This window comes from Chaetodon trifascialis, chromosome 3, assembly GCF_039877785.1.
Source record: "Chaetodon trifascialis isolate fChaTrf1 chromosome 3, fChaTrf1.hap1, whole genome shotgun sequence".
Lineage (NCBI taxonomy): Eukaryota > Metazoa > Chordata > Actinopteri > Chaetodontiformes > Chaetodontidae > Chaetodon > Chaetodon trifascialis.
The window spans coordinates 29,995,505-30,008,079 of record NC_092058.1 but is presented as its reverse complement, the minus strand read 5'-3'; positions in this window follow the sequence as shown (position 1 = coordinate 30,008,079).

Below are 12,575 nucleotides of genomic sequence, written 5' to 3'. Positions count from 1 at the left end.
ACAACTAGACAATTTCCCCCTGGGAAATTTTGAAAGGGCCACGGGGGCTACTGCCGGACAATGCCAACAGCTAATGCTAAGCTAACATTAGCATGTCAAATAACACGTTAAAAACATCTGAACTATAATCAGAATGTCTTGAACAATCATTTTAGCCAAGTTTAGCATGTTAGCATTAGCATGCTAACATTAGCATGTCAAATAACACATTAAAAACTTCTGAACCATCACTAGAACACCTTCAAGAATCCTTTTAGCCTAAGTTAGCATATTAGCATTAGCATGCTAACATTAGCATGTTAGCACAACAACCCGACATCAAAAGTCAAACCTCCATGCACCAACAAGTTCATAGGACCTCATGTTAGCATTAGCATGTTAGCATTGTGGCTAATGCTAACAGGCCAACATCACTCATTACCTCACTAACATTTACAACTCACCAGTAATAGGCTAGGCTTTGGCTCATTGTCAAGCCACTGCATAGCTGCAGCTGAAGCTACATAATATGTAGCCACACATATTATGTGTGTGTATGTGGGAGAGAAGTGCTCAGAGAAGTACTGAGGCTCACAGGTTGCCATGGAAACTTGAGGTGGCCTGATCAATGATGTCACCCACTCAGACACAGGTGCAGACACACATGCATTGTATTGGAGTCAATGAGGAGCAGACACAGAAACGTCTGAATTTGGCCTCTGCGCACCCCTCGAACAAACGCTTCTCGACCGAAACTCTTATTGCCGAAATTTTTTCACCATCAGAGCCACAAGGCTTTGCTGTACATGCTGATCACTTTGTTTTTTCACTGGGCTCAAAAATGCTGATTTTACAGCGAGTTAAAAACATAGCTGGCTTCTGTCTCTCCTGTTTTTGATTTGTATTGGACCTTATGGGCGAGGTCAGAGGCGCTCTCCTCGCTCAGAGGCTGAAAACTCAGAAACCGTAAGTCCTATCACTTAGCCAGGCACATCGTGAGAATCAGCGCAAGCGGCACTACAACCTTGGAAAGTTTCACGCGCATAGAGCGACATTTGTGCTTTGGTGGAGCGTGGAAAGGAAAAATTTCTGACACTTTTCAGAGCGTCTCTCCACTCTGGCAGTTAATCCCCTCCACTCTAGCGCGAACATTCCGTGCAATACACACCCATTAAAATCTCCAGCGGTTGCCGTGGTGACGAGTTTTTCGTTTTTCGCGTCTGAACAACTAGTTAGGGCCACGGAGTGAAGCCCCAGCTATTTTTAGCTGGAGGGCAATAGGGCCCGGGCGAATGCCCCGTGGCCCTAACTAGTTGTTCAGTTGGCACCTTTGACTTATTTGTTTTGGTCGCCATTTTTCTTTTTCTGTATGAAGGCAAAATAGGTAGTGAATTTGGCAGAATAAATATACAGTAGATAAGTAATTCAGCTTATACTGTAAGTGTACATTTAATTTTGAACTCTTAAACCTACATGTTTGGCCTATGGTAGTTTCTACAGGGATTTCCATATATTAATCCCACAAGCTTTTAATTTGATCTTGTTTCTTACACAGACAACTACAGTGATCTCTGTGAGAAGAGACAGGAATTCATAAAGGGTGAAGACATCTGGCAAGAAGCAACCAAGAGGAAGAGTAAGCCAAACAGGAAGTGGAAAGATGTGGAAAAGGATCATGAAGTTCCATCAAATAAGGTAGGCACCTTGATAAATACCTTAGCATGACACCAGTTGATTATAAGTGACATTTCTTTATCATTTCTGGTGTGCATAAATCTTAACTCCATAGTTATATGATTTAGGTTTTGAGTTACACATTTTTGAATCTAGTTATGATCCCTCAGTGGTGCAGTTGATTCTGTAAATGCAACTATCATTAACATGGATGTTATTATATATGCCTGTTATAAACATACAAAACTGAATTCTAATTTTGACAGAAGACAAAGAAGTCAACGTGTGCTGAAAAAAAGTCTGCAAACCAAATGATAGAGGAGCTGAAGAAGCAGCTGGCAAACAAAATATCTTCAGAGGTAAAATATTTCTCTATTATGGTAATTTGAGTCAAAGCAGTAATTATGGTGTGGATTTTCTGCCTGATCCTGATTCTGCCTGATATCTGCCTGATTCTTTGATTTCACGTGTTTTGGTGTAGTTGACTAACTCAAATGAGGAGTCATCAGATGAGGAGCAGCTTCCCAGAAACTGGAGTGTGGCACAGAAGAAAGTGAAAGAGCTTCAGAGAGAAATCAAGAGTCTGAAAGAAGACTGTGGGAAAGAGATACTAGATGCTATGAGAGGTATTTTCTGTTTATTAATTCAAGTAGCCCAAAGCAAATTATAACAAATTTTAACGACTGATGATGTGCCTGTACTGATTTCCGAAGTCAGACAAACACTGTGGGTGTGCAGGTCATGCATAATGAACTGAACTTAATAACACAATAAACATAAATTTTCATGTACTCCCATACTGAAGCGTTGAAATCTGAAAAAAGAGACTCACAAATCACACAGACAAACAATTGCTGGCAGGGAGAGCTGGGATCTGCAAAAAGGTCCACACCTGGCTTCAACCTGACATAGGTTATGGCTAATTCAGTCAATCCTGCTTCCTGTTCCTGCCTAATCAGCTCCACTTGCAGTCACAGTCTTCGTAACAATAATGACTAATTTAATGTTTTAAAATGGTCTCAAAACACAGTAATGACACAAAGCTTTTGTTGCCTTGTTTTCATTCCCTTTACAGAGCTTCCAGCAGTAGTGACAACGCTGAAAGAGATCATAGAAAAAAATCACAGTTCAGGTCTCAACTCCTGCATCCACCTGGTCAACACCCACACCAGACCGACCAGTTTTTGCACCCACCTCTCCTCAAGTGTTGTCTGACCCTGATGACATGGTAAATACCTCAAAATGCATTGATAGTGTATGTGTTTATCCATTAGCCTGATGCATCAGCTGCTTTCACTTCGTGCTAAGCGTCTGAAACCCAGCCATACACATTCATTCGCTACACGGTGGGCAGACACTTTATGCTTAAAACCAATCGTGGCTGTTTGGTCGTGACTTCAGCCAATCGCTATTGGAGTAGGATCCTTTGGCGTGGTGCATGTTACGCGCTCAAATGCATCGTTTGAAATCTTTGTTCACTGATTGGTCCGTCACAGTTTTGAGATGGAGTGAACGCAAGCTAATGGCTGGTTGTCAGACGCTTAGCACGGGGTGAAACGAAGTGAAAGTGGCTATTTATCCATGTGGGTTTGCTATACAGTTATCCTCTAGTCTACACCTTTTGATCATACACGTAAGTTAGAAAGAAATCATATTCATCAACTTTTTACTGGATGTATACTTTTCAAGATGGATTAGGAAATGCTATGATGATGCCCCCAAATGTCTCATGTTATGGAGTTAGTCTATAGACTATAGGCCTATGCATATTCACTGCACTGATGAATAGATAGAATTACAAAGAAAATGTTATGTAATTGTTTCATCATTATTTGGTGATTAATATTCAAATATTTTGCAGGTGCCTCTTACGCCAGGTTGTGATGTAAAAGTCCCAAGACTAAAGCTGAAGTCTCTGCGGACTGCAAGTTCAGCATTGTACATTGGGGATCTTGCGGTGCTCATCTATGGTAAAGACACGCTGTCCAACTCAAGTTTGACCGGGAGGCACTCAGGGGCCCACAAAGATGTGGAATCAAAGCCGCAACTGGATAACACCAAGCTTGATGCTATATTTGGTGAGTGCATTTAATTTAAGGTAAAACTGGAATAATAGGGAAAGACAGTTAGAATCAAACACTCACTCACTCACTCACTCACTCACTCACTCACTCACTCACTCACTCACTCACTCACAGTACTACAAATAAAATAAAAAAACAACACATACTAATGCTTCTATGATTTGCACGTGATGTCACCCCCAGCATGCTGCCCATTGTTTTGCCACTCAGTTACCACTCTGTCTTACTCAGTCTAACTGACTGGGGTGTGACGTGTGTGCAATCCCGTTATAACAGTTTTTGCTGATTGCATTTAAGTTCTGAAATGTACCTGATAAACTGTCCTCCCTGCCATGACGTGTGTTAATTGTGGATGGTGAATAAGAATAACATTGAGGTAATGTTTTGTTCTGTATGTGTTTTTTCTCACAGCCCATGCCCAGGCGAAATTCCCTGACACCACCATGCAAGATGTGAGACGAATCATAAGAAAGAAATGCAACAACATAAGCTACGCCAAGCAAGTTAATGAAAAGAAGTCATAAAAGTAGTTTCTATGTACTTCTATGTTTCTATGTTTCTATGTTCTATGTACTGTATTTGGTTCCAAAGGTTAAAGGAAGGACTTTAGTTCTCAGTTGAAGACGCTGTTTACATTTTTACAAGCATATGCAGAAGTTTTGCTTTGCCACTTTTTACAAATAAGGACTTGATCTTGGAGAGACCATTATGTTTACATTTTTACATGCAAATATGCACCTTTTCCTTTCATTTTCTCCATTAAGGACTTGATTTCATAGGTCTTTGTATTTGAAATGTTTGAAAATATATCAAACTTATTTTCAACATTCTGTCTTGTGATTTTGTAAATGCATCACACTCTTGTGTACATACAGTATGAGTAAATTTTAAGAATACTTTAAGGAGTATATTTCAAGTATATAAATAGTAAGCTACAAGTAATATGCCAAGCAAACTTAAAGTAAACTAGTAAAATAACCAAAGTTTATAACAGTATACTTAAAGTATACAATAATACACTAAAAATAGGGACTTGAAGTATGTAACTAGTACAGTGGCAGTATATAGATAAGTGCACTTGTGGTATACTTTAAGCATACAAGAGGGATATACCAAGTACATTGATAGTATATGGATGAGTGTACTTGTATACTTTAAGCATACAAGAGGGATATACCAAGTACATTGATAGTATATGGATGAGTGTACTTGTTGTATACTTTAAGCATACAAGAGGGATATACCAAGTACATTGATAGTATATGGATGAGTGTACTTGTTGTATACTTTAAGCATACAAGAGGGATATACCAAGTACATTGATAGTATATGGATGAGTGTACTTGTTGTATACTTTAGAGTGTACTTTTGCAAACTTAAAATGAACTTCAAAATATACTTTTATAAACTTGAAATGTTCCAATTTAGTCCGAAAAAGTATTAAATTTGTATACTTTTAGTACACTAAAAGTACATGGTCTGGAGTATACTTGCTATACTTATACTTATACTGGAGTATACTTAAAAAAATAAACTTAAGTATACTACTTTTTTGCTAAGGGTGGTTTTGTCATTTGCATCAGCCCAAATGTGAGAGGTAGGTTTTTCATACCCTCTGTAGCCCTTGAATGCATGACTTCAATCTTCCAATCATATGCCCCCAAGGCACTATATACTCTGCCCTGACTTCATTCCCCTCAGTTGTGTGGGAGAGAAGCCAAGGGACAGCAGCTGCAGCTCAATGCCTCCAAAAAAAACAATTACTTTGATTCAAATATTTCGCATTTACCTGGTTCTAAAAATGCTGTTTTGTAACTTTAGAACCAGACCATTGCATTTGTGCTGGGACCTGTAATCTTGTGTGTGCCTAATAATTCTACTGAACTGGTGAGTTTGAAATGTTAGTAATGTAATGAGGCATGTTAGCATTAGCCACAATGCTAACAGCGGCTAATGCTAACATGAGGTCCTATGAACTTGTTGGTGCATACAGGTTTGACTTTTGATATCAGATTGTTGTGCTAATATGCTAATGATTAGCATGCTAATGCTAACATGATAACATAAGGTAAAATTAAATACATTCTAATGGAGTTTGAGATCTTTTTAATGTGTTATTTGTGTTTTAATGAGTTATTTGGGTGGGAAAATGTGACACAATGGGAACGTCTTAATTTAAGGAGGCCATGAAACACTCCAATTCTTATTTATTTCACACAGAATTAAGTATGTGAGTATACGTCTGTGATTTTTTTTTTTTAAGATGGAAAGTGCTTTAACATTTAAGTTTTTTTTTCGTGCTGATCAACTGCTTCAGCAATAGTGTGCCGCCATGTTGTTCTTGTGTCATTAGCTACATCACAAGGTTGGTTGGTTGGTTGGATCAGGTTGGATACGTACCTAGCTTGGCAGTGTGAAGAAAGAATAGAAGAGGGCGAAATTGAGCAGAATTTCGAAGTGATGCCATCACACCCGATGGCATAAGCCTTCGAGCCACTGAGGAGACAAACACCTCAAACACAGCCACGGGTTGTTTTGGAGGAAGAGAAGCTGGTGGTTTCTGCAGGTGCTGAGAGAGTGGGCAACTGACAGAGTGTATTTGTTCTCGGGAGGCGAACGTGGGCTATCTTCTGGGGGATCTTCCCTGCATCACTTTATCCCGTACCTACCAGATGCTCTGCTGCTCACACACGGGACAGTGCACGCTCTGGCCACAGCAGTCAGTTTCCGTTTTAATGACCTAAATGTATGACTTCAGTTGTGCATAGTACTAGCGATCTCTAACAGCTAACCTATCTCTCTCTGCTCTGCCACAATGGTACGGTGTTGTTCTCTTTGTTACGGTGCACAGCCACCTCTTTGCTCCCACCGGACTATGTTGGGCCATCTGTGGACCCTACACTGTAAGATGAAAAATCAAACACAGATGGAGCAGCTTCTGGCTTTGTTTTACGAGTCACCAGGACACCTGATTCTCGTCAGTGTAGTCCTCATTTACAAAGTGTTCACTGCAAACCCTAGCTGCAGAACTGAGAGGGGACTCTGGAGTTTCCGAGCACCTAGCCAGCGACAGAGAACCGATTGCCGCTTTAGTGGCAAAATATGAAATTGTACAGTCTTGCCTTGGTTTTTTACTCTGTAGAATTCATTGCTACAGCCTGGAGCAATTAAAAAAATGATCTCCCTTGCAGTTCTTCTTTTTTTGTGGTTCCATTTTGTCACGGTTGTCACCAGTGGAGTATTGAAAGACCTTGATCCAACCAACTTTGTGACGTCACGCTCTATGCCAAGACAATATGGCTGCACCCATAAACTTTGGGAGTTAATTTATTTTCTTGCAACTTATTAACAATGTTAGGCATTGGCTAATGTTTTGGTGTGGAAAACTTTGCATTAATTCTTGTAAACTTTGTTAAGTGTTGCCTGTCCCTTTTAAACTGGATTCATCAATGGTTTTGTGTTTTCTTGTATCGATTGAAGTTGTCGTACTTGCTTGAGGAAACTGTAAATATGATTTCTACACAGATAAACAATTTTCGATGTTGACTAAGATGTTTGATAGTCGCCAGACTCCATTTAAGAAAACAGTGATTAAAGATGGTGGTAACATTACACAAGAGTTGCTTGTCTGCCACTCCGTTTCTATCTGGTTCGTCTGTGTAGTGGAATGAGTAAAACAGTCTAGTAAGCAAGGTATTTTACAATGTCAAAAAATAACTGAATGAGGCAGTGGTACATGATCATTTAGCTAAGTAAATATAATGATTTATTCATTTATTTTCATTTTAGACACGTTCTTTCAAAATGAATGAATGAATGAATTTTATTTTTCTCATTCCACTACACAGGCGAAGTGGAATGAGAAATGGGCCTTCTCAGTGTGGTAAAATAACACCGTTGATATAAATATTGTGCATGTTCATACATCACTACTAGCACATTTGCTGAAGTTAGGTGCACACACAGAGACACAGATTGGTGATTAGATTAAATCAGATTTGGGGTAAGTATTTCAGGTTAGGTCAGGGCTAGATTATATTTAATTTAGATGGGTTAGGTACAGTGTGAGGGGTCTGGAAAGCATCCCCCCTCACTAAGGTGAAAACTGAACATTGTTGTCAAGTAAGAAAGAATGGAATAATGCAGGAAGTTTGTTATTTTGGTTTGGTGCTTTTATTTTGACTAACTTCTCTCTCTCTGAGGTCGACTTCCGGGGGGTGTGTTTTCATGGAGTGCACACATGAGAATGCAGCCACAGGCCTCCAGCAGTTCCAAATCACCTTGTTAGGTTAGGTCATACCAAGGTGGAAGGTAGAGAGAGGGGAGTGAGTAGGGGAGTTGTTAAGTTGGGCTTTTGGTTTGTTGTTTCTTCAGTTTATTATGTATTTTGGGTTAACCTGTATTAGATTAGAGTTCTTTACATTTTGTACAAAGTAATATTTGACAACATTAAAAGGTATATGTATGTTTTTAAAGAAGTTTGTGTCTGGGGGGGGGTCCCTTGACATGGGTAATGGTGTGGGCCAAATCAAGTAGTGAGGATAGTTTGCAGATGAGGGGGTTTTCTGTTTGATAGTGAGAGGGGGCAGGCAGGTAAGCTTTGCAACAGTGATCTGGGGCCCATTGCACAAAAGTAGGATTAAGACATCCAGGATAAGTGACTGAGCTGAGTTCAACCAATCCAAAACATGAGAGTCCAGGCTTAATTGGTTGCACAAAGACCAAGCCAGGATGAGCAGACGCGGATTCATCAAGCCAGGTAAAACCTATCCTTGATAAGTATGTCCACGCGGCTTCCTCAAATAGACCCCGCCATTGATCACAGATTCACGGATTCACCATGGCAACGAGAGCGGCGTACTTTTCCCCGTTGGAGGCAGAAATCCTCATGGAGGCTTACTAGGAGGTTGTGAGCATGGTCATTTTTGCAGAAAGAGGTCAGGAGATACTCTGTCTTCAGTTAAGGATATTTATTAACACACTGATAAAATAGAGTACATGTACATGGATCTCAGTCTTTTGGGAAATCGCAGTTTGCAAGCAATTAGCTGCAACCACCCGCCAGAATGGAATGCCTAGTTTTAAAAAGAAATGTGCAGCTATCTGATTGGTCAAAACAGGTGGTGATCATCGTGGTTTAGACTTTAGTGCTCCCTCCTTGGTCCACAGGCTGGTCCCAGCCTCTTGGCACACGACCCATCCAATCCATAGGAGACAGCGCCCTGAAAGAGAAGATAGCTAGACCCCCCCCCCCCCCATATGTAAATTATGTGTTACCTGACATGAGATATGTTAAGTTTCGTTTTCTGAGGTTACTAAAGGTCATATTGCGTGTGTGGCTATGTGTGCAGCTTGTAGTTACTGGAGGGCATGTTAGTTGTGTTACCATGTGTATGTAGCTTATAAAGAGATGTGAGTAAATATGTAACTCTAACAAGGTGAAGGACCAAATAAAAAGAAAGGCAACACTGCAACAGTTATAAAACAGCGAAAGAAAATGTGGCAAAGTATTGCAGACCGCCTGAATGCATAAGTAGTGCATAAATACACACTCACTGCTCCTCTGAAACCATCACAGTTACAATCCAAATAGCTAATTAACATTTCTGAAAACGTAGTTGTACTCTCGCACACGCACACACACACACACACACACACACACACACACACACACACACACACACACACACACACACACACACACACACAGCTATGTCAAGAATGTTACTCCATGAGGTTGTGATGATGAGATTTTGTATTGACAGGTTAATTCTCTGGTGTTTTGCTGGGGGATGGGGGGTATGCCTTCCTTCAACTTATCTGTGATCTGGCTGCACAAAAGCAGGATAGTGGAAAGTGTGATATGTTATGGGATAAGTTACCATGGAGATTTATTCTGTGGAGCTAGCCTGCTCCAGACCAGGCTAAATTCCAGGATCTATTTAATCTCATCCCTTATCTCAGTCAGCAGTCATCACGAACGAAATTCAATAGTTATTCCACTGCTCACTACACATTGTTATGACATTCAACTAGATCCACTGTCATTATTTAAACATTAACTCAAAACATAGGCATCATTAATTTCAATGTTAATTAATAACATTAATTTCAATCATGGTAGATAAATGATGATTTTAGATGATGTTGCAATCATTAGATAGACAGTTTCCCATAGACTATATATAAAATACACATCCAATATAAATATAAATATACATCAAAGAGTAACATGATGTTCCTTTATTGAGGATTCCCACGCTAACCTTAGTCCCTCCCAAATTGACTACCTGGTTGATCGTGCTACAGGATCGTTGCGTATGACACTTGACTCTGTTGCTCCCCTAAAAAAGAAGAAAATTAAACAGAGGAGGTTAGCTCCATGATATACCCCTCAAACCTGCAAAATAAAGCAAACTTTACAGAAAATAGAAAGGAAATGGCGTTCTACCAATTTGGAAGAATTTCGGTTCGCCTGGCAAGACAGTCTTAAAATATACAGGAAAGCCCTCCGCAGTGCCAGGGCAGCCTGTTACTCTGCAATAATAGAGGAAAATAAGAACAATCCCAGGTTTCTCTTCAGCACTGTAGCCAGGCTGACAGAGAGCCATAATTCTGTTGAACCATGTATTCCTTTTGCTCTGAACAGTAATGATTTCATGAGCTTCTTTAATGATAAAATTATAATTATTAGAGACAGAATTTGACGACTCCTGCCGTCAACAGGTACTGTTTTGTCTTCAAACACAGAAACCATACAAACTGTTACTGAGCCTGTCGCAGTTTTGGACTGCATTACTCCTGTCGACCTTCGACAACTAATTTCAATAATTTCATCATCAAAATCATCAACCTGTATTTTAGACCCCATCCTGACTATGTTTAAAGAAGTTCTACCTTCAATTGACTCTTCAGTATTAGACATGATCAATCTGTCTTTATCAACAGGCTACGTACCACAGTCCTTTAAAGTAGCTGTGATAAAACCGCTACTGAAAAAGCCTACTCTTGATCCAGGGGTTTTAGCCAACTATAGACCGATATCCAACCTTCCCGTTCTCTCAAAAACTCTTGAGAAAGCAGTTGCCAATCAGCTGTGCGACTTTCTGCACAAAAATAGTTCATTTGAGGATTTCCAGTCAGGATTTAGAGTGCATGATAGCACCAAGATAGCACTGGTTAAAGTTACAAATGACCTTCTAATTGCATCTGATAAAGGATTTGTCTCTGTACTGGTCTTATTGGATCTTAGTGCTGCATTTGACACCATTGACCATGGTATCCTATTGCAGAGACTGGAACACTTCATTGGCATTAAGGGAACTGCGCTAAGCTGGTTTAAATCCTACTTGTCAGATCGCTCTCAGTTTGTACGCGTTAATGACGACTCCTCTGTGCTCGCTAAAGTCAGCTATGGAGTTCCACAGGGTTCTGTGCTTGGACCAATTCTATTCACCTTATATATGCTTCATTTAGGTAAGATTATCAGGAAGCACTCAATAAATTTTCATTGCTATGCAGATGATACCCAGCTATATTTATCAATGAAGCCAGAAGAAACCAGTCAGTTAACTAGACTATAAGCATGTCTTCATGACATAAAGACCTGGAATTTTCTGATGCTAAACTTGGACAAAACTGAAGTTACAGTACTAGGCCCTAAACTTCTTAGAAAGTCACTTTCTGATGACATAGCAGTTATGGCTGGCATTGCGCTAACCTCCAGCACCACTGTAAAGAATCTGGGAGTTATCTTTGAACAGGACATGTCCTTTCACTCCCATGTAAAACAAATTTCAAGGACTGCTTTTTTTCACCTACATAACATTGCAAAAATCCGGCATATTTTTTTCTCAAAATAATGCAGAAAAACTAGTCCATGCATTCGTAACTTCCAGGCTGGATTATTGCAATTCCTTACTATCAGGCCGCCCAAATTCATCGCTGAATATTCTCGCTGCAGCACGTATTGTCCTCCTTACTTACAAAGCCAAAAATGGTCAGGCACCTGCTTATCTTAAAGAGCTCATAGAACCTTGTTTCCATACTCGAACATTGCATTCCCAGAATGCAGGTCTACTTATGGTTCTAAAGTCTCCAAAAGCAGAACAGGAGCCAGAGCATTTAGCTATCAAGCTCCTTTCCTGTTTGTCCAGGAGGCAGACACACAGACACATTTAAGAGTAGGCTTAAAACTTTCCTTTTTGATAAAGTTTATAGTTAGTTATGCTGCTATAGCATTAGACTGTCGGGGGACCTCCAAAGATACCCTCTGTCCTTCTCTCCCTCTCCATCTGCACATTTTCATGCCCTACCACGGCATATTACTAACTTACCTCCTTCCCCGGAGTCTCTGTGCTTTGTTGTCTCATAGGTTCCCATGGATAGTGGCTGAATGTGGATTGTGGATAACAGCTGCGTCTCCTGCCCCTGCCTGACATCCACTGCAACTGCTACTGCTGTTATTACATCCACTGTCATTGTTACGGTGTCATTGTTTCTGTCTGTCTCTCTCTGTCTCTCTGTCTCTCTGTCTCTGTCTCTGTCTCTCTGTCTCTCTGTCTCTCTGTCTCTCTCTCTCTCTCTCTCTCTCTCTCTCTCTCTCTCTCTCTCTCTCTCACCCTACCAGTCGAGGCAGATGGCCGCCCACCCAGAGCCTGGTTCTGCCTGAGGTTTCTGCCCGTAAGAGGAAGTTTTTCCTCACCACTGTCACTAAGTGCTTGCTCATGAGAGAATTGTTGGTTCTCTGTAGATAAAAGAGCTCGGCCTATACCAGCTCTATATGGAAAGTGTCCTGAGACAACTTTTGTCGTGATTTGGCGCTATACAAATAAAACT